The sequence below is a fragment of the Marmota monax genome, unplaced genomic scaffold (genome assembly GCF_021218885.2).
Source record: "Marmota monax isolate L192 unplaced genomic scaffold, Marmota_monax_Labrador192_F-V1.1 WCK01_AAM20220418_F8-fsc00004, whole genome shotgun sequence".
NCBI classification, from domain to species: Eukaryota; Metazoa; Chordata; class Mammalia; order Rodentia; family Sciuridae; genus Marmota; species Marmota monax.
Window position 1 is genome coordinate 15061525 of NW_026692881.1, and position 25618 is coordinate 15087142.

Here is a 25618-nt window from a genome sequence, read left to right on the forward strand (position 1 = left end):
TTGTTCAAATCAAATGCTGATGGATTCTTCTGCTCTCTAATTCTGCTATTTCTCAGAAACAGGCCTAAGCTACATAAAACGAGTAACTTCAACACAGCTGCAAAATGCTCAGCAACAGTAATGTTAGAGGTAGAATAACATGAACACTGAACAATGCTGCCAGGAGCAAAATACCACCGGGAAAGTGAATTTCTGTTTAAGGTCTGGTGTTAGTTTAGGATTTTCAACCACCCATTTCCAGTCTAATCTCTTGATGGAGACCTATGAATGTACCAGCAAAAGATGATCCATGATGTGAATATTGACAAGAAGGGAAGATCTTGGTTTTCCAAGGTTAAATGTTTCCATACCTAAGTTGTTATGCAGAAATCTGGATTATAATCCCAAAGGAGAAGGAGTATATGTCCTTATGATGACCTCTAGTCATAAAAAGAAGGATAACAGATGGAAGGGGACAGGGACCTGTATCCAAAGAAACTGACCAGTGCCAGGCAGACATTTCAGTATTTGGGGGTCTTTCCTATTGGAGCCAATCTGCTGCTATAGAAAAGAACAAAATATCCCCTTTCATTGCAAGAGTTCCTTTCTTCCCCCAGAGGACTCCAAATCTGGGAGAATTTCTTTCCTTTGTTATCCACCTGCACATATGACGTATCTGAAATATTGTGGAGCCTTCTCTCCCAGGGCATATCACAACTCTCTCTTATAATAAGGACCATCTTTATTCATGGTCTTGGGGGTTTGATTTCTATTCCTGCACCACAGAGTACAACCCTAAAAACTGGATTCTGAATTTTGCTCCCAGGAAAGAGGATAAATCCTTCACAGGGAACTGGAGATCTAAATGAGTACATACCTCAATAAAAGGACAGCAGCCTGAACGTTCTTGTCCACAAAGAGAATGTTTTGGTTACATAACTAACATGAATATAACATCTGACAGCCATTCTATACAAAAGTCTAGAAAAAGCTTGCAAGAAAAGTATTCATCTTGGGTTAGAGTAAACCGAACTGAACTTTAGATAAATAGTAAATTTATGGGCATTTCCATTTGGTCCACTTATTTTTCCATGGCTAATTATGTTCTGAGCTATATTACGTACTGCAAAAAACAAATGAAATATTGACATCTGTCTTTTTTCCCTCTCTCTCCTTCCCTTCCTCCCTTCAATCCTTCTTTTCTCTGTTCCTCATTCCTATCTCTCTCTCCCCTCCCTACCCTATTTATATAGAATATCACACTGGCAGTAGACTGATAAATGGCATAGCTTTATGATGACTTTGATGCCTAGTGCTCATCTCTATTTAGGCTCATCTTTAGGAGTTTATATTTCATTCATTTCATAAATATAGGAGTCTAATGTGCAAAAGAGATGATGAGATTCTTCAGCCAATCTCTCTTATCGATAAAAATTACATCCAGGAGGTTTAATTTAAGGAGGATCCTGAATGAAGAAAGGAAAAAATAAGTTACTACTATTTACTGACTGACAAGTACTTGGTAGCAATTTACATATTTAACAACCCCATAAGGTTGATACTATCACTTTCATTTTATAGATGAAGAGACTGTCCTCAAGAAAATCTAGGTAATATGTTGCAGATCTGGAATTCAAACCCAATTCTGACTCTAAAGTTCTTGTTATAACCATGCAGAGATGTCAGATTTATGATCTGTGTGGGGCTGCTCCTTTTCCTGAGTCCATAGTAAACACTGGTAGTAAGTAGATTTCAATATTCTCTCCCTTGTCTGAGAATTGGCCTAAGAATCCTTCTCAAGATAGGGTGCCAGGCACAGTTACTTGGAACTGACCCCCAAGATGAAGCCAATTTGCTCCAGTGTGGGTGGGGGTTGGGAAGAAGAAGGCTATAGGATAATGTCTGGAATAAGACAGAGGCAGATGTCAGAAACTAACACACAGAGGAGGACTAAATAAGTCTGCTTGACTGGAATGAAGAAAAAGGCAGTGAATGGGAAATGATCAGAGAAGATGCTGAAACATACCTGGAAGGCTCTGGCTGGAGCTGTAAGAGGCTGGTTAGAGAACATGACAGACATGGCTTGACAGTCCAAACTGTTGCTGAGCAAGTTGCAAAGACCTGGATTCAAGCAAAGACGGCTACAACTGACTTGATATGATTTTCCCTGGCTGTGGAGCCCAGTGGGAGGGAGGAAAAATGCATCAGGATGTCATTATGAATTTCACAGAGAAAAACTAATCTTTCCAAAAGTTAAAGCCCTGGTAATAAGCTGACTCTATGAGCATGAACACTGTGGGCTTCTGGTAAAGAGGACTTTCTATTACTTTGTATTCTCTACTGTTCTGCTTAGGTGAAAGATGAAAGTTCAGTAAAACAACATCACAGAATAGAAAGAGAATTGGGCTCAGGGGTAAGATAGATACCTGATTTGAGATCTGGCTCCACAACTCATTAGCCAAGTAACTTTGGGTAAGTTGTTTAACCACCCTAGAGCATTTTACATGGAAAGAAAAGCACCTGCTTCCCCAAAATGCTGTGAGGATTAACCAGAAAACATACATGAAGGGACAAGGGCAGTGCATGGTATACTGCTGGTACTCAATAAATGTGAATTTCCTCTTCCTGGTTCTGGCTTGTGAGCTTAACATTTTTATACCTCTACTTCTTGATCTGCAAAATAAAGATTAAAAACCTACTCTGTTTATCACACAGACTAATCATTCTCATATTTTGGTATACAAATCTTTGTTCAAAATGCCAAAATTTGAGCCCCATCCCTACACATTCTGGTTCAGCAAGTCTGAACTGGATACTAAAAAATCAATGCTTCATTTTCAATAATCCTTCTAGGTTCCTCTAGTGCAGGAGAATCATGGACTGCTACTTTGACAAATCCTGATTTTAGCAGCATCTGTGAGGGTAGAGCATTCTCGAAGGAAAATGTATGGTTATAAGGAAAAGAAGAAGTAAGGAAGAATATTTCCCAAGATTTTTGACTTGTGAAATGTCAAATGTTAGTGTATGTTCCAGGACTCTATACTCCTTCTCCAATGTTCTAACTTTCATTCCAGACTGACTTTTCTGATATGCAGAGAGAAATATCCTTCATAATAGCAAAAACTCATAAGCTTGAGGTTGGGTAAGGAATTAGGCTGTTTCTCTAGTTAGGAAAGAACTCCTTTCTAGAAAAAAAATACATTAAATTTATAAGCAACTATTCATAACATAATTCTTGACTAGGGAGTAGACCCTTGCAGTAGCCAGTGTTTCCTGTTAATGAGCACTAAACAGCTTTGGTCTCTCTCTTGAGGCAGCAACGTAAATTCTCTTCTTATGAACTACACTCCTCCTGTAGTGATAAAGTCGTATAACACTTTCACAGTTGAAATAAAACAGAACAATTATTAGAAATAACATTGTGATAATTACTGTGTGCACCAAATTGTCCCCAGCTGTGCATCTTCTCACTCCAGGCAAGAATGTGGCATAAGTGGGTTTCTGGGCAGGAAGTAGAGCTGCAATCACTCTCACTCTACTGACATGTTATTGTAGCTAATCTTCCTAGTTTCCTTCCTCACTCAATTCTCTGAACTGCTTAGCAGCCTACATCAGAGTTAAATAGGGGAAAAGCAGACTAAAACCTGCCTTTTCATCTTTAAAACATGTCTGTTTTTCTTAACGACTGTGGCTATCATTTCTTTGGATGTCAGTGTGATCCAGGAACTGTGCTAAGCACTTTAAATTCATTACCTCATTTATTTCCACAACATTTCATTAGTTCCACTTTACAGACAAAGAATCAGAAGTTTTAGAGAGATTAATTTATTCCTTAAAATGATCCACATAGTAGGTAATCCAAATCTGATCTAGTTCCAAAATACATGCTATTCACTATCCTGTTGTGGTGAGTGAACACTCAACAAAGAGAAAACAAAAGCCTGTTGTTACATAGTAAGAAATTAATTGGGAAGTTTTTGTAAGGTTTTTTTTTGTGTGTGTGTGTCTGTGTATGTGTGTGCGCCAAACTAAGTATGTGAGAATTTAAAATGGTTGGAGTGAAAAAGTACCTCAGAAACAATTTTTTACTATCTTCCTATGAAGAGACTGATGTCCAGAGTGGATGTGATAGCAAATAAATATCCACAATTTTGTCTCTATTAGAATCTCCTCTCAATGGGCACAGGGAAGGCCAACTTCTCCATTGGGTACAGCAGGCACAATGCCGAGGGCCTGCAATACTTTTAGAGGCCTCTAGTCAAAATCAGAAGAAAAAAATAAAATGAAGTTTTAAGTTGAAGAAAGAGTTTTGAGTATTTATATTTTATACCAGTGAAGTAAAAAAATGTAGATGTTAGTATGACTTTAAGAAGAAAGGTACGCAGGAAGTCAAAGTGTCTTGGGCCTGCAAAAATCATAATGGAAGACTGTGAAATTTCCATCCTTGCCCACCTGTATAGCCTTCAGAAGAATTTGTGTTTTGAGTACAACGTGGAGTTTATAAAATGGCACTAGACACGTATCAGAGGTATTAAACACAACCAAAAACAGAAACTTTGGGTAAAAAAGAATAATTTTTCTATTCTGGTTTGTTGACCATTTAACATACAGCAGTTTGAAAAAGACCATTATTTGCTTCCCAGTCCTGTTCTGCTTCTATACACTTTCCTCAAATTTGCATGTTTTCCAGAGCTCTCTGTGCCACCACAGGAGCAGAACATTATATCTAGCCTTCTGTTCTAATATAGGTTCACATTAGAATGTTCTGCTAGCAATTCTGTAGACTGTGGGAATAAATTCCATTCTTCATGCATGTATCCACTCAACAAATACAAGCACCTACTATGTACTAGGCCTTTTGCCAGTATTGAATCTACAATGGTAAATACAACAGCTCTACTTTTGGCCCTCACAGAGCTTATAATTTACAACCCACAAGTAAATGGTAAACATATAGTCACAAGTTGTGATAAAGACTATAAAAAGACTAACAGTGTATGTATATTAATACAGAATTATTTAGCTAGGATACTCAAGGAAGGACTCTTGATAAGAAGAAACCAACCATGTATCAGATGGACAGAATATCTGAGGATGAAGTTGAGCATGTACCAAGCCAGTGAGGCCAGGGTGAAATAAGAAAAAGGGTTAGTGGTAGAAGATGAAAACGAAGAGCTGGGCAGCAGCCAGATTATTCACAGTAGAGCCTCATGGGGCATAATAAGGAGATTAAATTTTATTCTAAGAAGGAGAAGTCATTAAAAAATCTTCAGCAAGTTAATGACATCAAATGAATTATGTATGTAAAAGATTTTTTTGGAGACTGAGTTGATGAATAGATTGAAGGAGGACAAGGATAGAAGCCAATAGACAAATAATAAAACTATTGAAGTCATCTAAGTTCTCTGAATCCTCCAAATTGTAATTCTTTTATAATTCTCTATTGCAAACTCTCACCCAAACCAGAGCTCATATTCTACATTGATGTGGTACAAATATGTTGGTGGAATACTAGTCCCTCAAGAAGGCTTCTGAAAATATGACTCTGTGGTCAGATAAATTTAGGAAATTCTGCAACCTAAATCTGCTTCATGGAGATTCACAATGTAAACTAATGTATTTAAAGTTCCATAAAGTATTTCAGTAAATGTGTGATTTCTCAAACTTACTTGACCATGGAACCTTTTATTTTCCCTCCTCTGGATAATATTAATATCTTGAAAAACTAATATTCCCCAGGGCACATTTAAGGAAGTAATGCCATAAGTCATTATAATCAAAAGTTAAGCAAATTCCATGTGTTGAGATGCAGGGCCCTCATATTTTCTACCTCTCCTTTTATTATTCCAGTGGCTTAGATAGTAATTTCTGAATCCCCATATTTAACATGAGAATATCAGCTTCCTATGTTTTATTTCTTCTCTCTATTTCTACCTTCTATTTCCTATCAACTGTCTCTTTACTTTTCATTTTCAAGGCTGGTAAGATTATCACTGTTTCTGTAACCTTATTTTTCTTCCTGTTTTGAGATATTCCTACAAGACAGTTTTGAGTATTCTGAATCAATCCTCTGTATCAGTAGCATCTTATGTTAAATTTTTTTGTTTTTGTATAAAGCTTCTGGTTTGGAATATATCCTTGACTGTATCTTCCAGTTATTTTATTGAAATTTTAGTAGCCTTTAGAGGTATATTTTATATACTATGCAATTCACTTATATAAGTGTACAATTCAATAGTTTTTATTATATTTGCAGAGTTGTACAGCCATAAACCTACTCTAATTCTAGGATATCCATCATTCTAAAAAGAAACTGCATGCACATTAGCAGTCACTCCTCATTTCCCTACAATCCCTATTAATAAGAATCAACTAGTCATCTATTCTTAGTCTCTATTTGTTTGCCCATTCTGAAAATTTCATATAAAAACAATCAACAATGTCAGGCCTTTAGTGACTACCTTCTTTCAGCTCACATAATGCTTGTAACATGTCTTGGAATTTCATTTCTTCTTAATTGTCTAATAATATTCCATTCAACAGCTGATGGATATTCGGATTGTTTCCATTTTTCACTATTCCAAATAATGCTACTAAGAATATTTGTATACAACGGTTTTTATGTGGACATATGCTTTCATTTCTCCTAGATATGTACTTAGGAGTGAAATTATTGACTTATGTGGTAATTATATTTAACCTTCTGAATAACTACCAGACTGTTTCCCAAGACAGCTGTACCATATTATATTCCCACCAGCAGTGTATGAGGGTTCCAATTTCTCTACATACTGTCTAATACATGTTATATGATGCTGTTTTGGTTACAGACATACTAATAGATGTGAAGTGGCATTTCATCACAATAAGAAGAAACAAATAATTTGCATTTTCCTAATAACTAATAGTGTTAAGCATCTATTTGCTTATCATTTATCTCTCCTTAGGAAAAAATGTCTATTCAAATGACTTCTGCCCATACCTTAATTAGGTTATTTGTCTTTTTGTTGTTGAATTATAAAAGATCTTTATACATATTCTGGGTACAGGTCCCTTATCATATATATGACTTGCAAATATTTTCTCCCATATTTTAAGTTGTCAGTTCAGATACTTAGTGGTAGTGTCTGATGCACAAAAGTTCTTAATTTTTATAAAACCTAATTTATCAGTATTCTATTGATATGCTTATTGGATGCTTTTAAGTATTTACTATGGTTTCGATGTGTACCCCAAAAGCCTTACCTTGAGAAACTTAATTCTCAATGCAACAGTGAGGGATCTTTGGAGGTGGGACCTTTAAGAGGTGAACAGATTAAAATGTATTATTGAGGGAACAAGTTTATCAACAAAGGTGTGGATTCCTTATATAAGGATGACTTCATCTCTCTTTGCTCTTTTGCATGGGATGACACAAGAAGGTCTGTACCAGATGCCAGGGCCATGATCTTCCCAACAGAAACTTAGTTTCTCAACTGTGAGAAACTAAGTTTCTGTTCTTCATAAGTTACTGAATTATAGAAGCACAAAACATACCGAGACAGTGTTGGATTTAAGAAAGCATTGCCTAACTTGTATTAGACTCTATTGTAGCAAGTATATATTTAGTTTCCAAAATATCTTTTGTTCTGATTGTACTTTTTCATATAAATCTAATTTTATTTTATAAGTGCAATATCTTACAATGTCTTATGAATTATATATTTTTAAAGTACTACTCTGAATTATAATTCTTCTCAGGTCAATTGTTTAATTTACTTAAATTTGTTTATTTTTATTGGTACTGGGGACTCAACCACTGAGCCACATCCCCAGCCCTATTTTGTATTTTATTTAGAGACAGGGTCTCACCAAGTTGCTCAGCACCTCGCCTTTGCTGAGGCTGGCTTTGAACTTGTGATCCTACTGCCTCAGCCTCCAGAGCTGCTGGGATGTAGGCATGCACCACCACGCCCAGCTCTGTTTACTTTTTTCATCTGTGCTATTTGTTTCTTTCCTTGACCTGTGATCTTTGTCTATCCATTCATACTTTAAAATTGTGAAGAACTAAGGCTGAAAATGCAGATTTTTCTCTGTTGTTGAATATGCAAGATTTTTATAAGTCTTTTTTTTTTAATAATAACAGCTATTATTTATTGAATATTTTCTATGTGCAAAGCACCCATTCATTTTATCATCAGGATTAAGTCGGTACTATGGTTATTATCCTCATCTTATAGATAAAGAAACCAACACATGTTGCAGTTAAATAATTTGCTTGAAGTCACCAAATAACAAAAGAAAAATTAAAAAGAAAAAAGAAAAGGAAATAACCTATAGGGCAAAGACAGTAGGGGGTCAAATAAAATAAAAAATAAATGTCAACTATATTATCACTTAAATAAGCTTTGTGGGCCAGCTGAAAACTAAAACACTACATATCATTTTTTTTTTCTGACAGAATGTCTTGAATTCCAATAAGCAATTTACAAATTTTGTGAATACAACCAATTCTTAATTAAGAACTCCATTTCTAGTTGACTATCAGGAAACTCACCTCTTCTTCTACTTCCTTCCCTCTACCTCATTACTCCCAGTAACAATACTTTCTTTTTTTTTTTTTTAATTTTTTATTGTTGGCTGTTCAAAACATTACATAGTTCTTGATATATCATATTTCACACTTTGATTCAAGTGGGTTATGAGCTCCCATTTTTACCCCATATACAGATTGCAGAATCACATCAGTTACACATCCATTGATTTACATATTGCCATACTAGTGTCTGTTGTATTCTGCTGCCTTTCCTATCCTCTACTATCCCCCCTCCCCTCCCCTCCCCTCCCCTCCCCTCTTCTCTCTCTGCTCCCTCTACTGACATTCGTTTGTCCCCCTTATATTATTTTTCCCCTTCCCCTCACTTCCTCTTGTATGTACTTTTGTATAACTCTGAGGGTCTCCTTCCATTTCCATGCATTTTCCCTTCTCTCTCCCTTTCCCTCCCACCTCTCATCCCTGTTTAATGTTAATCTTCTTCTCATGCTCTTCGGCCCTACTCTGTTCTTAGTTACTCTCCTTATATCAAAGAAGACATTTGGCATTTGTTTTTTAGGGATTGGCTAGCTTCACTTAGCATAATCTGCTCTAATGCCATCCATTTCCCTGTAAATTCTATGATTTTGTCATTTTTTAATGCAGAGTAATACTCCATTGTGTATAAATGCCACATTTTTTTATCCATTCATCCATTGAAGGGCATCTAGGTTGGTTCCACAGTTTAGCTATTGTGAATTGTGCTGCTATGAACATCGATGTAGCAGTGTCCCTGTAGCATGCTCTTTTTAGGTCTTTAGGGAATAGACCAAGAAGGGGAATAGCTGGGTCAAATGGTGGCTCCATTCCCAGATTTCCAAGAAATCTCCATACTGCTTTCCAAATTGGCTGCACCAATTTGCAGTCCCACCAGCAATGTACAAGTGTACCCTTTTCCCCACATCCTCGCCAGCACTTGTTGTTGTTTGACTTCATAATGGCTGCCAATCTAACTAGAGTGAGATGGTATCTTAGGGTGGTTTTGATTTGCATTTCTCTGACTGCTAGAGATGGTGAGCATTTTTTCATGTACTTGTTGATTGATTGTATGTCCTCCTCTGAGAAGTGTCTGTTCAGGTCCTTGGCCCATTTGTTGATTGGGTTGTTTGTTCTCTTATTGTCTAATTTTTTGAGTTCTTTGTATACTCTGGATATTAGGGCTCTATCTGAAGTGTGAGGAGTAAAGATTTGTTCCCAGGATGTAGGCTCTCTATTTACCTCTCTTATTGTTTCTTTTGCTGAGAAAAAACTTTTTAGTTTGAGTAAGTCCCATTTGTTGATTCTAGTTATTAACTTTTGTGCTATGGGTGTCCTATTGAGGAATTTGGAGCCCGACCCCACAGTATGTAGATCGTAGCCAACTTTTTCTTCTATCAGACGGCGTGTCTCTGATTTGATATCAAGCTCCTTGATCCATTTTGAATTAACTTTTGTGCATGGCGAGAGAAAGGGATTCAGTTTCATTTTGTTGCATATGGATTTCCAGTTTTCCCAGCACCATTTGTTGAAGATGCTATCCTTCCTCCATTGCATGCTTTTAGCCCCTTTATCAAATATAAGGTAGTTGTAGTTTTGTGGATTGGTTTCTGTGTCCTCTATTCTGTACCATTGGTCCACCCGCCTGTTTTGGTACCAGTACCATGCTGTTTTTGTTACTATTGCTCTGTAGTATAGTTTGAAGTCTGGTATCGATATACCGCCTGATTCACACTTCCTGCTTAGCATTGTTTTTGCTATTCTGGGTCTTTTGTTTTTCCATATGAATTTCATGATTGCTTTCTCTATTTCTACAAGAAATGCCGTTGGGATTTTGATTGGCATTGCATTAAACCTATAGAGAACTTTTGGTAATATCGCCATTTTGATGATGTTAGTTCTGCCTATCCATGAACAGGGTATGTTTTTCCATCTTCTAAGATCTTCTTCTATTTCTCTCTTTAGGGTTCTGTAGTTTTCATTGTATAAGTCTTTCACCTCTTTTGTTAGGTTGATTCCCAAGTATTTTATTTTTTTTGAAGATATTGTGAATGGAGTGGTTGTCCTCATTTCCATTTCAGAGGCTTTGTCGCTGATATACAGGAATGCCTTTGATTTATGCGTGTTGATTTTATATCCTGCCACTTTGCTGAATTCATTTATTAGCTCTAATAGTTTCTTTGTAGACCCTTTTGGGTCTGCTAGGTATAGAATCATGTCATCTGCAAATAGTGATAATTTAAGTTCTTCTTTTCCTATTTTGATGCCTTTAATTTCTTTCGTCTGTCTAATTGCTCTGGCCAGTGTTTCGAGAACTATGTTGAACAGAAGTGGTGAGAGAGGGCATCCCTGTCTTGTTCCAGATTTTAGAGGGAATGCCTTCAATTTTTCTCCATTCAGAATGATGCTAGTCTGAGGCATAGCATAGATTGCTTTTACAATATTGAGGTATCCCTAGTTTTTCTAGAGTTTTGAACATAAAGGGATGCTGTACTTTGTCGAATGCTTTTTCTGCGTCTATCGAGATGATCATATGATTCTTATTTTTAAGTCTATTGATGTGGTGAATAACATTTATTGATTTCCGTATATTGAACCAGCCTTGCATCCCAGGGATGAATCCTACTTGATCATGGTGCACAATTTTTTTGATAAGTTTTTGTATCCGAGTGGCCAGAATTTTATTGAGGATTTTTGCATCTAGGTTCATTAGAGATATTGGTCTGTAGTTTTCTTTCTTTGAAGTGTCTTTGTCTGGTTTAGGTATCAGGGTGATGTTGGCCTCGTAGAATGAATTTGGAAGTTCTCCCTCTTTTTCTATTTCCCGAAGTAGCTTGAAAAGTATTGGTATTAGTTCCTCTTTAAAGGTTTTGTAAAACTCTGCTGTATACCCATCCGGTCCTGGGCTTTTCTTAGTTGGTAGTCTTTTGATGGTTTCTTCTATTTCCTCAATTGATATTGGTCAGTTTAGGTTGTCTATATCCTCCTGACTCAATCTGGGCAGATCATATGACGTAAGAAATTTATCTATGCCTTCACTATCTTCTAATTTATTGGAGTATAAGGATTCAAAATAGTTTTTGATTATCTTCTGTATTTCTGAAGTGTCTGTTGTGATATTGCCTCTTTCATCCCGTATGCTAGTAATTTGAGTTCTCTCTCTTCTTCTCTTCGCTAGCATCGCTAAGGGTCTGTCGATTTTGTTTATTTTTTCAAAGAACCAACTTTTAGTTTTGTCAATTTTTTCAATTGTTTCTTTTGTTTCGATTTCATTAATTTCAGCTCTGATTTTAATTATTTCTTGCCTTCTACTTCTTTTGCTGTTGTTTTGCTCTTCTTTTTCTAGGATTTTGAGATGAAGTATGAGATCATTTATTTGTTGGTTTTTTCTTTTTTTAAGGAATGAACTCCAAGCAATGAATTTTCCTCTTAGAACTGCTTTCAATGTGTCCCATAGATTCCGATATGTTGTGTCTGTGTTTTCATTAATCTCTAAGAATTTTTTAATTTCTTCCTTGATGTCTTCTATAACCCATTGATCATTCAGTAACCTATTGTTCATTCTCCAAGTGATGTATTCTTTTCCCTTCCTTCTTTTATCGTTGATTTTCAGTTCCATTCCATTATGATCAGATAGGATGCATGGTATTATCTCTACTCCTTTATAATGTCTAAGAGTTGCCCTGTGACATAATATATGATCTATTTTTTAGAAGGATCCATGTGCTGCTGAGAAAAAAGTGTAACTGCTTGATGTTGAGTGGTATATTCTATATATGTCAATTAAGTCTAGGTTATTAATTGTGTTATTGAGTTCTATAGCTTCCTTATTCAACTTTTGTTTGGAAGATCTGTCCAGTGGTGATAGAGGTGTGTTGAAGTCTCCCATGATTATGGTATGGTGGTCTATTAGACTCTTGAACTTGAGAAGAGTTTGTTTGGTGAACATAGCTGCACCATTGTTTGGGGCATATATATTTATGATTGTTATGTCTTGTTGGTGTATGGTTCCCTTGAGCAGTATGTAGTGTCCCTCTTTATCCCTTTTGATTAACTTTGGCTTGAAATCTATTTTATTTGATATGAGTATGGATACTCCTGCTTGTTTCCGAAGTCCGTATGAGTGATATGATTTTTCCCAACCTTTCACCTTCAGCCTATGTATGTCTTTTCCTATCAAATGCGTCTCCTGTAGGCAGCATATTGTTGGGTCTTGTTTTGTGATCCATTCTACTAGCCTGTGTCTCTTGATTGGTGAGTTTAAGCCATTAACATTTAGGGTTATTATTGAGATATGGGTTGTTCTTCCAGCCATATTTGTTTATTTATGTTACTAAACATGGTTTGTTTTCCTCTTTGATTATTTTCCCCCCTTTAGTGTCCTACCTCCCACTGTTGGTTTTCATTGTTATTTTCCATTTCCTCTTCCTGTAATGTTTTGCCAAGGATGTTTTGAAGAGATGGTTTTCTAGCTGCAAATTCTTTTAACTTTTGTTTATCGTGGAAGGTTTTAATTTCATCTTCCATCCTGAAGCTTAATTTCGCTGGAAACACAATTCTTGGTTGGAACCCATTTTCTTTCAGTGTTTGAAATATGTTATTCCAGGATCTTCTAGCTTTCAGAGTCTGTGTTGAAAGATCAGCTGTTATCCTGATTGGCTTACCCCTAAATGTGATCTGCTTCCTTTCTCTTGTAGCTTTTAAAATTCTCTCCTTATTCTGTATGTTGGGCATCTTCATTATAATGTGTCTAGGTGTGGGTCTCTTATGATTTTGCACATTCGGCGTCCTGTAGGCTTCTAGGATTTGGGGTTCTGTCTCATTCTTCAAGTCTGGGAAGTTTTCTCGTATTATTTCATTGAATAGATTGCTCATTCCTTTGGTTTGAAACTCTGTCCCTTCCTGTATCCCAATGACTCTTAAATTTGGTCTCTTGATGTTATCCCATATTTCTTGGATGTTCTGCTCATGGTTTCTTAACAGTCTTGCTGAGCTGTCTATGTTCTTTTCAAGTTGAAATACTTTATCTTCATTGTCTGATGTTCTGTCTTCTAAGTGTTCTACTCTGCTGGTAGTATTCTCCATTGAGTTTTTAAGTTGGCTTATTGCTTCCTGCATTTCTAGGATTTCTGTTTGTTTGGTTTTTATAACCTCTATTTCCCTGTATAGTTGATCTTTTGCTTCTTGGATTTGTTTATGTAATTCATTGTTGAAGTGATCTTTCATTGTCTGATTTTGCTGTCTGATGTCTTCCTTGAGACTCCAGATCATCTGAAGCATGTATATCCTGAATTCTTTATCTGACATTCCATCTGCTGCAGCTATTACCTCTTCTAACGTTGAGTTGACCTGCAATGCTTGTGGTCCTTTCTTTCCTTGTCTCTTCATACTGTTCGCGTTCCTTTCTACTTGGTGAAACTGTTGTGCTATTGAATTTTCCCCCTATATATTTATATTGGTCTTGTATAGTTGCAAAGTCTCCCTCGCAGGCGCGGGCGGCGGCTCTGTCCCTCTGCGGGCCGCTAGGCTTGTTCTGTCGGTGGTCACAGTTCTGTCTACTTTGCAGGCGCAGGCAGCGGCACTGCCCCTCTGCAGGCCTCTGGGGCTGTACTGCCAGTGGATCGCAGGTCCGCCTACCTTGCAGGCGCGGGGGGGGGGGCGGCTCTACCCTTCCTCAGGCCACTGGGCCTGTTCTGTCTCTCAGTTGCAGGTCTGGCCTGTTCTGATGGTGGTCACAGTTCCGTCTACCTTGCAGGCGCGGGGGGGAGGGGGCGGCTCTGACTCTCAGCAGGCCGCTGCTCCTCTTCTGCCGGTGGGTCGCAGGCCCGCCTACCTTGCAGGAGTGATTGGAAGCTCTGCCACTCCGCGGGCCACTGGGCCTTTTCTGTCCGTGGTCACAGTTCCGCCTACCTGACAGGCGCGCGGGGTGGGGGGCGGCTCTGCCCCTCAGCAGGCCGCTGGGCCTGTTCTGTGGGTGGTCACAGTTCCCTCTACCTTGCCGGCGCACGGGGAGGGGGCGGCTCTGCCTCTCAGCAGGCCGCTGCTCCTCTTCTGCCGGTGGGTCGCAGACCCGCCTACCTTGCAGGAGTGATTGGAAGCTCTGTCCCGCCGCGGGCCACTGGGCCTTTTCTGTCGGTGGTCACAGTTCCACCTACCTGGCAGGCGCGGGGGGTGGGGGGCGGCTCTGCCCCTCAGCAGCCCGCTGGTTATAAGTCTCTTTTTTGACTGGGATTTCTATTTTGTGGACAGGACTTGCTGATCAACATAGGAGTAATTATAATAAACTTCAGAAACAATTTAAAAACATGCTTCAAGGTGAAAAGAAAAGCACCAAACATGATGGCATGTGACTGTAATCCCAGGTATTTGGGAGGCTGAGGCAGGATGATCGAAAGTTTCAGGCCAGTCTGGCAACTTAGTGAGTCTCTGACTCAAACTAAAAGAAAATTTAAAAAGTGGGTGAGGATGTACCTCAGCGGCAGTGCTTGCCTAGCATGCCTGAGTCCCTGGATTCCATCTTCAGTACCAAAAAATAAAAAATAAAATAAAATAAAGAAGACAGAGAGAGTATAATAAATTAAGATAAAATTGTCATTATATGGATAATAATACATAAAAGTTTACAAAAAGAAAAACAGAGGAAACTGATGTAACCCTAAAGAACAATTACTTATGTGTTTAGATAAAACACAATAACTAGGAATAGGCAGTTCATGAATAAGGAAATGAAAACAATAAAACAAACATTTTATTAAGTCCTCCCGATTTTCTAGGCAATATGCTGCTCCCTATAAATATAAACATGAAGATTCTCTCTCTGTCCTAATGGAGTTCATATCCTCACGGGGAAGAAAATAGACCTGTTTAGTCCTCAACTATCCAAGTAAAACAGCTTAAAAGTTGACTTGGCTGTATAAACTAAAGGAAATCATTGTGAATTATACAAATCACCATAATATATTGAATCACTATCTAACAATTTACAATTCCTTTCAGTCACAATTATGCATACTATTTTTCATGTTAGATAAACTTAGAGACAGTTGTTGAATAAGATAAATACTATTCATTCAATAAGATTTATAAAATGCCTATTGTATCAGGGTCCTGATCCTAGTCCACAGTCTATAAGGAAGGCAAATATGTAAACATATAAATTATCATCAATTTGATAAATACTATAACAGAAAAATAAATAAATAAAATGTTATAAGTCCTGCAAGGCCAAAGGGGACCACAGAAATCCTGCCAGAAGATGTCAGGGAAGTCTAGGGAAAGATGAAAGAAGGATGGGCTGATATTCCAAACTAAATGACAGAAAATAAAAAGGTGCAAAGGTAAAAAGAATATGGCGTCTTCTAGTTCACATACATTTTGATGTAGCCAGCAGGCAGGTTGTACAAGGGAGTGTAATTGCTTATTAGATACAAATGTAGGCAGGCAGAGACCTGAAGGCCAGGAATTCACCTGAAAGGGTTTTGATTTCAGACAAAAATGACTTCACCAGATGCTGCCTTACAAAACAAACAAAAAACTATTCAGAAATCTATATGGGGAATTTATTAGAATCTGAGACTAGATACAGAAAATTGTTTAAGAGGAAAAATGATAAAGTTTAAAATAAAATTAAAAAAATGATTTATGAGTGATACTAAGAATTCAGAAATAATAGTATTAATTAATTATGTGAACAAAGAAGAGGACTAAATCTAAAATAATCTGGTCTGGGACTCAGGAAAAATCATTATCATGTTATGAAACAAACAGGATAGGATGAAAAAAGACAATATAAAGATTTAGAGAATATTCAGCTCTTTTCATTGTTAACAGAATTCAAATTTAAAGAGCTATGCAGCATGATCTTTCATTAATTTAAAAAGAAAAAAGAATGAGCCAACCATTGTAGCACACGCCTGTAATCCCAACAGCTGGGCAGGCTGAGGCAGGAGGATCATTTAAAGAGAGTTTAAAGCCACCCTCAGCAAAAGTAAAGCACTAACCAACTCAGTGTGACCCTGTCTCTAAATAAATTACAAAACAGGGCTGGGGATGTGGCTCAGTAGTCAAGTGCCCCTGAGTTCAATCCCTGGTATCAAAAAAAAAAAAAAAAAAAGAATGAATTCTTAAAAAATCGTGTTATGTACCTATATAAATATGCCACAGGGAATTTCACCTTTATACATACGTAAAAAGAACCAATCAAATATAAATAAATGAGCAAAAGGAAGTAGAGTGGAGTAAGGAGAATGGAGAGAAAAATTTGGGAGGGAAAAGGGGAGATCATAAACTGAAATCAAATTCCATGCATGTATGAGTTTGTAGGGATAAACCCAACTACTATATACAACAATAAAGCTCAGATTTAAAAAAGAATAAATTAATAAAAATGGCAATACTCATTGCTGTGGGAGATTGGTGAAAAACATACCCCCTAATACCTTGCTGCCCTACAACTTAGTTAAATTATGAAGAAATTTGGCAGAAAATATGAGAGCCATAAAAATTATCATCTATTTTAACCCAGAAACCCAAGTTTTTGGAACATAGCCCAAGGATATAATTCAAAAGAAATAAAAAACTATTTGTATAAAGATGTTTATAGTTGGACTATATATTACAGGCAAAACCTGGAAACAGCCCAAATGCCCAACAGTGAGGGAATGCTTATGTAGACTTTTATACATTAATGCAATGGAATATTTTATTGCTATTAAGAATGACAAATATGAGAATTATGTAGAAATAAGGAAAGGGCCATATGAAGCAATGAGTAAAAAATGCAGAACTCAAAATGATGCATATACAATGATTAAAACTATGTAAATTTATATCTGTGTAACCAGGAGGATTGGAAAAGACCAAAGAGATGGTAATTTAGAGTGCTAACATTTTTGTTGTTAGTTCAAGTTGCTGGGGATGTTTATATGTTTCTAGTTATATTTCACTATATAGTTAGTAATGTACATCAAGAAAGATAGCTCTCCATTTTTTCTGGCATTAAAAAAAGAAACTTGTTTATCAATATTTTTTCTTGTCCTAGAAGATTATTGCTAGTCTTCTGGGTCCTACTTTAGTTTTTTTGATATGAAGGAAGTGGAGCCCACTTTTTGCCACCATGAAACCCCAGTCACATGCTCATCTCTTTCCTCTTTGCTTATTATTGCATCCAAGTTGCTTAACTTATTCATACAAACCAATATCTGTGTGTTCACATTTGTACCATGTACACAAACTAGATGCCCTAACTACAATTAATGTAGTGGTGATAGGTTTCTCTTATGACTTAAAAAATCTGTATTATAAAGAAACATTTGTTTCTTAATTATTTCTTTTACCCTTGAGGAATTGCCCTTAATTTAATGAAAGTCAGTCCCTTTAGGTTCCATCATTTCTATTCTAAAGGACTTCTAACTTTGGCTATATTCTCTTTTTCCTGTATCATCTAGCTCTTCTCCTCTCAAAAGTTGCAATAGTCAGTTTTCATCTCTGTGACCCAAATGCTTGATGAGGACAACTTATAGGAGGAAAATTTATTTTGGCACATGGTTTCAAAGTTCAGTCCACAGTGAGTCAAACCCACTGCTCTGGGCCTGGGGTGTGCAGAACATCATGGTGGAGAAGCACTGCTCCATTCATGGAAGCCAGGAAGCAGAGTGAGGAAAGGGAATGGGCTGCAGAAAAGACACACCCTTCCAGGGCACATCCTCACTGATCGGTCTCCTCCAGCTATGCCCCTCCTGCCTACAGTCACCACCCAGTTAGTCTGTTCAAAATATGATAGACTCATTAGTTCACACCTCTCATAATCTAATAATTTCATCTCTGAATATCCCTGCATTAACACAGGAAATATGGGGGATACCTCATATCCAAACCAGAACAGGTGTTTATCTCTTTAACCTACATTCCTATTCTACTATTTACCACATTAAAGAGGAAAAACATCATCATCTTCCTTGACTACAGTTCTCCCTTTATTTTCCTATTTTTCTTCACAGTAAAAAAAGAATCTCCCTAGGGTTGTCTACATTTTGGTTTCAAATTCTTACCCTCCACTTACTTTTCAAACTATTGCAACCCAAGTTCAGTTCCTACCACTCTTCTGAACTGTTTCTCAAAGCCACCAACTATCTACATATTGCCAAACCAAAAAGGTACTTTTCTATATTCCTAAGAGTTGACTTCCTGACCTCCTAGAAGCACTTTCTATATATTCAAAATTCTTTTTTCTTAATGCACATTATCCTCCCTTTTTATCTCACACTGAGAGCATTCCTCTTTTCTTTCATTTCTGAATATGCAAGTTCTTCAGGGTTCTCTCCTAAGCCACTATCTCTGCTCTTTCTATAATTCTCTAACTTATCTCCTCCATTCCTATGGCTTTAAATCCAATTTTCAATGCTAATGATTCCCCAGATTGGTTTTTCTAGTAGAGATCTTGATTTCTTCACTCATTCAATGACATTCTTGATATCTCTATTTAGATTCAAGCATAATAATATGACATAAAATCAAATATCATGATTTTCTTCCCAGAATCTTGTCACTCCCCAGTCTTCTCATCCCAGTGAATGACAACACCATCTACCCAATTATTTGCACATCTGTCGGGCAGGCCCAAGATGACTACAGTTAAGCTCTCTCACTGAGCCCTTACAACAGGCTATGTTTTTAGTATGTTGCCAAGGTCACGAACACACTGATTCAGCTTATGTACTCAATGTCATAAACATTTGCTTGTGAGCATGAATTCACTTATGTAACCTGCTGGCAATATGCCTTATTTATCTGACCTGCATATAAAAAGGGTCTATGGAGGCTAATGGAACTGGCTGGGCTAATGAAGCTGGAGCTGGAGGCTGGGGGCTGCTGCTGCCTCTGAATAAAGAAGGCCTACTATTCTAACTGCACCTTGCATCACCTTCCACCTGCTGTGACCCTGAATCTGTTTTCCTGGGTCTGAGCCTCCACCTTGACCATTTGGTGTAGTGGGCAGGCTATTCCACAGGTGAGAAATGCATCAACCTCAGTAGACAGGAGGGCCCTGTGGCTACCAAGCAGCACTCAGTTGCCAAGGTCCCAATAGCATGGATTCCTGTGTAGAGATGGGATACGGTGGAGGTTTCCCTGTGAGCATAGAGATTCTGATTGACCATGGTAAATATGGACCTGGCAGAGTGGACTGTGAATAAAGTAATGGAGCTGAGGCATTGTCCACAACCAAGGGGAAAGGTGGCAGCAGCAGTGTGGAGAAAATGGAGAAACTGCCTGAGGAGCTGTGCACACAGCCGCTGGAGCCATGAGATAAATGTTTCTTACAGCTCTGAGAGCAAACAGTGACGCAGCTTTACCAGAGACTGCCAAGATGAGGGAGTTGCGAGATATGGAAGAGACCTTGGAAACTGGAGGAGGATCTCTGTCCCTTGGAAACACCCCTTGGCCTCCCCAGAGAGCTGATGGAGTCGGGGGAGGAGGAGGAGAAGATTAACCTATAAGCCCAGCCAATGGTAATACAGAAAATGAAACAACAGCAGCCATGTCTCAAATGAGCAGCCACCCACAGTGCCAGCCCAGTTAACTAAGTTCACCACATTCTGCCTGTCAAGCAAAGTTGGTGGACTTCGGAAAATAATTTGGACAGAGGCCAAGAGAGCCCCTGGATGCTTTGATGTTATATCTGTGAGATTTAGGGGCACTGGTAGCCGACAGGGGCAAGACACCCTATGTGTTATACGTTATTGATCCTGCACAACCTTGTGACTTAGCAGAAGCCAAGAGAGAGCCTAGGTGTGCAGGAGCCAGCAGCAGCTAAGAAAAAGGCCAGATGTTCTAGGAGCTGGCAGAGATAAGAGACTTCAGGAGATGCCTAGGTCTTATTACTTATGTAACTGAACCAGAAAGAAGCAAATACCTTGGAAGCACTTACACTGCCTAGTGTTTGGTACACTGATGATGCCAGCCATGGACAACTGCCTGTGTGGATGTTGGTAGCTGTGGGACCAGAGACAGACCCTGTCTAGTTTAATATCAGTACAAGACAAAACAGTCAGTGAGCTGAACTAACTGGTGATAGCAAATGAAGAATCCTCCATAGTGGTATGTATGACAGTTGTGTGGTGTATTGGGGGCAAGTTCTGTGGCAAGAGCTCTGAGAGCTAAACCAACAGGAACTGGTGACTGTAGGTTGTGTTACTGGCCATGCTCCCTGACTAGCCCAGGGAATGATGGTTAGGATGTGGTGGTTAGGGCAGGCACCTTTCACCAATTGGGCATTTTGGTTGCATCACTGCCTACAGCATACAGGTGTGAAAACTATGTGGAACCTAGCCAAACAGTGGGGTCTGCCTTTAATGCAGAGTACCCTAGTAGAGGCCTACCAGGCATGTGTGGTTTGTGCCCAGGAATATCCACACCTCTGATGCCTTGAAGTCACAGATGGCCAGGTAATGCATGAATGCATGCTCTTGACACAATGGCAGGTTTACCACATTGGCCCTTTACCAAAGTCAGAAAGGGGCCATGTTTGCCTTGACGACAGGGGATATGGCTACAGGCTTGTTGTTTGCCTGGCCCAGTAATCAAGCAAATCTGAGTACTATGGTTCATGGCCTGACTGTTTTGACGGCCTTATATGGTCAACCTATCACAATAGAGTGTGATCAAGGCACCCATTTCATGGGTCAGGATGTGCATGGTGACTCTTGTACTCAGTTGCAGATTCAATGGAAGCTGCACCTCCCATATCACACAGGCTGCAGGCATGATAGAAAGTCATAATGGCCTGTGTAAGAGAGGACTTAGGACTGCAGTCAACTCACCTGCTAGGAAGGAGTGGTCACAGTGTCTGGGGACAGTTGTGAGAGCTCTGAATAACCATCCCTGATAAGAGGACCAGCTCCTGTGGAGGCTTTGCTGCACTGCACAGCAGCATCAATACAGGCTTAGGTGACAACAAAGAATGTTGTACTTAAGTCTGGGTTTGGAAAGCAAGAGGATGTTCTTTTGCCTGCTCCCACTGGATTGAATAGAAGGAAACTGTGGATTCAACATGGCCCCAGTCCTCCCCTGAACTTCCCTGGGTAGCTCTGTTAGTCCCATGGGGAGAAGGTTTAGAATGTGATCTCCTTGTGACACCATGGGTGACTAGTGAATGCCTCCCGACGCACATACATGTATCTTGGCCAGATCCTGCACATGGGACACAGATTTTAAAAGGTACCTTTGTTATTTCCCTTTGACCAATTATGAGCTACCCAGTGCTGGGTGCACACAGAGTCTGCTGAAATTCAGGACCAAGCTGTATGAGTATATGGTATCACCACCCAGGGAGGCCTCCGCAGGCAGTCCCTGGGCTTTCCTGGAACTAAAAGCTGGCCTGACTTCTCCAAGATGTATAGTATTATCTGTACTAGTCCCCCTAATTGCATTATCCTTTTGTCTATAGGTGTGTCCTTACCAACACTATTGTGAACTGGGAACATGCCTATGCCAGAGTAGCAAACACCTCCGCCTCCTGCGTATGCTCTGCAGTGCCTGTGAGTCCTACTGCCAGACCACTCAAGGGACAGCCAGACTATGTCCCCTTGACAACTGACATGGCTGGGAAAAAGACTTTCATTGCCGCAACATGGGATAAAACCGGTTTTTAGTAATCCTAGGTGATGGGGCTTTTTTGCTGTTTGTATGCTGTGGCGGCTTATATAGCTGTTAATGCATATGGATGCAGTGCTGTGGCCTCCTCACTAAGGGATCTTGTAGAAGACTTCAAACGCTTAGATTATACAGTGAGGGATCCTAAAGGAGTGGATTTTCAGGCAGGCTCAAGACGCTACAGTTAAGCTCCCTCACTGAGCCTTACTATGAGGCCAAGGTCATGAACATCCTGATTCAGCTTATGTACTCAAGGTCATAAACATTTGCTTGTGAGCATGTACCCACTTATGTAACCTGCCGGCAATGTGCCTTGTTTCTCTGACCTACATATAGAAAAGGTCTGTGGAAATGGCTCAGGAGGCTAATGGAACTGGCTGGGCTAATAATGAAGCTGGAGCTGGAGGCTGGGGGCTGCTGCTGCCTCTGAATAAAGAAGGCCTACTATTCCAACTGCACCTTGCATCATCTCCCCCTGCTGTGACTCTGAATCTGTTTCCCAGGGTCTGAGTCTCCACCCCCAACAACATCTCTGTCTCATCATTATGGTCCTATCCAACACACCATCACATCCCATGGATTCTACTGTTAACAGTATATTGTACTGCCACCATCCTAGTCTAGGTCCCATCATTCTTTCTCTGCATTGCTGTAGAAAACTTCTCACTAATTTTCCTGCTTTCTGTCCAACCCAATTGCCACATACTAGACACAACATACTAGTTATGGGATAAATCTGATGATTTCCTTCCCCAGCTTAAAAACATTCAACGTTTTTCAGAACGTGCTTAGAAGAAATTGCGAGCCCTTCATTATGCCTTTTAGCTCCTATGTAACATGACTCCTAGTTTCTTTTCTAGCTATATCTTTTGTTAGCCAACTTAGCCATTTTTTCATCTTCAGGGCCTTTGCACATGCTTTTCATTCTAACAAAAACACTGATACTTTTCACTTTGTGTAGTTAACATCTATTCATCCTTTAAATTAGACCTTAAATACCTCTCATCCTCCCCTTATATGTCACTTGAGGTAACCCTTCCATGACTTCCCTAACTTAAGTACAGCACTTATACTCACTCACAGAATCATGTATCTCTCCTTGGTATTAGCTTAGTTTTAAGTTTAGTTGATTAATGCCTGTGTCTCCCTTAACTCAGCAAATCACTCTGTGCAGGTTTTTGTTTTTATTATTTTATTACCAGTTCCTAATATAGTACCCAGAATATAGCTTCTCAGGAAACATCTGCAGGGGGGCTGGGGATGTGGCTCAAGCCGTAGCGCGGGGCATTGGGTTCTATCCTCAGCACCACATAAAATAAAATAAAGATGTTGTGTCCACCAAAAACTGAAAAATAAATATTAAAAAATTCTCTCTCTCTTTAAAAAAAAGAAAAAAGAAAAAAGAAACATCTGCAGAACAAATGTATGAGTACTAGAGTGTCACGCTACTGAAAGGATGTTGTAGGTCCTGTGAAAATATATTAATCTAATAATTAAAGAATGATAATCTAAAAGAATAACCATGTGAACTTAATGATAGAGTCATTAGCTTTGCTTGATTATTTATCTAAGAAATGTGAGTAAAATTCTACACTCGTGATCCTTATCTCCTAATTATAATAGGCAAAATGAAACCAACCTGTCCATCTCCTCCACTACACACATACACAGAATAATTTCAAACTTCAGTGAAAGTATGCAAAGGGAAGCTCAGCTGATCTGTGGGTAAGGTCATGAATTTTTTTTACAAAAAAAGTAGAAGTTGCTCGTGAGATGAAAGGTGTTTCAGTCAGCTTTTTGTTTTTGTTGCTGCTGCTGTGACCAAAAGACCTGACAAGAACAATTTTAGAGAAAGAAAACTGTATTTGGCACAGGTGGTTTTAGAGGTCTCAGTCCACAGATGGCTGACTCCATTGCTCTGGGCCTGAGGGGAGGCAGAAATCATGGGGGAAGGGTGTGGAGGAGGAAAGCACTGCAGGACAGGATAATCAGGAAATCAGGAATAGGTGGGGGAGAAAGAGAGAACGCTCCTCTCACAAGGGATAAAATATAAACCCCAAAGGCATGCTCCCAGTGACCTACTTCCTCCAGCCACACCCCACATGCCTACAATTTAATTCATATCAATAGATTAACACACTGATTAGGTGAATGCTCTTCTAACCCATTTGTTTCACCTCTAAACCTTTGTCCATTCTCACACATGAGCTTTTAAGGGACACCTCATATCTAAATCATAATAGAAGGCAAGAAGAGAAGAGTGGGGAAGACAGCAGCATTGAAATAAGGGTGGCTACCCTTGAACTATTTAAGTGTCTTCATTCCGCCTTGAGCCAGGAGATTTGGTTTGGCATTGCAAGTTATTTTGTAGCTTGTGGGTAGCCACAAAGGAGATAAGCACACACCCTTAGCCTTGAGCGATGGAGGTGTTGAACAGGCTTCAGGTGGACCTCACCTCCGCTCAGCCTGGGAATGAAGCTCTGGGAGTGGGTGTCACTCAATGAGATGGGATACACCCCCCTGAAACCCAATCCCTTGCCTCATTTGGGTTTCTTCAATAAATAGGATGGTGGCATAGTCTCTCTCTTTCCAACAGACCCTTAAGGTCAAGAGCCGTCCCTGATTCCAGCAAGTAAAAGGTATTTCTGTGCGTTGGGAGCTTCTTTCCCGTTTTCTAGTTATTGATGTAGCCAGCGCTTGTGAACCCAGCTCAGGTCACCGGCCCAGCTAGCTCCCAGTAGTGGCTCCTCCCACTTAATGGATTACACAATGCACATGAACTCAGTCTTTGCTGGGCCAGGGAGAGAGCTGCAGTAGCTCCAGAGTTGGGCGTAACCCACTGGGCCTCCTACCTTAAAAGGCAAAGAACATTCTATGGAAAAACATTTGATGCTTCTCTCATATAAAAAAGCAAACGTGGGGTCTTGCTCTCTCTTTCCAGTGTGGAAGCTCCACCCCTAAGGTCAAAGAGTCGTCCCACACTCCCTTTTCAAAATTACTTTCTGTGTGCTTTTTTTTTTTTTTTTTCACCTTCTTTTCTTAGCTTTATTTCACAGCCAACCTGCATCATGTAGAGGAAACCCAAATTCCACCAGCCCCAGGGACGTGGGTGAGAAAAACACCTAAAATTAAATTTCAATTTGTTAATGTTGCTACAGTATGAATCCTTTTGCCTTTCCAAACCTTCAGTAATGTTTAATCTTTTTATAAGCTTCTATCAAGAACCAAAAAAAGAGAAATCACAAGGGCCATCAAGCTATAAGGGCCATTCAGGAGACAAAGTTTTCCCTTTCCTTGTATATCTCTGTTTCTACTTGTATATCATTTCTCTAACTTCACTTGGTCTGTGCACATCACTAGAAAAAGTCTTACTTATCTTTGATTTGTAGGAATAACCTATCCTATTCCCGACTATTGCAAAATGTCATTTACAATGTGTGC

General features: G+C 39.1%; 1 protein-coding gene across 1 annotated transcript in view; it reads right to left on the minus strand.

The window, feature by feature from the left end:
• The window catches only part of Hpse2 (heparanase 2 (inactive)), a 690427-nt gene that overhangs the window by 242268 nt on the left and 422541 nt on the right, over positions 1-25618 (minus strand). The gene's annotated exons all lie outside the window — the stretch shown is intronic.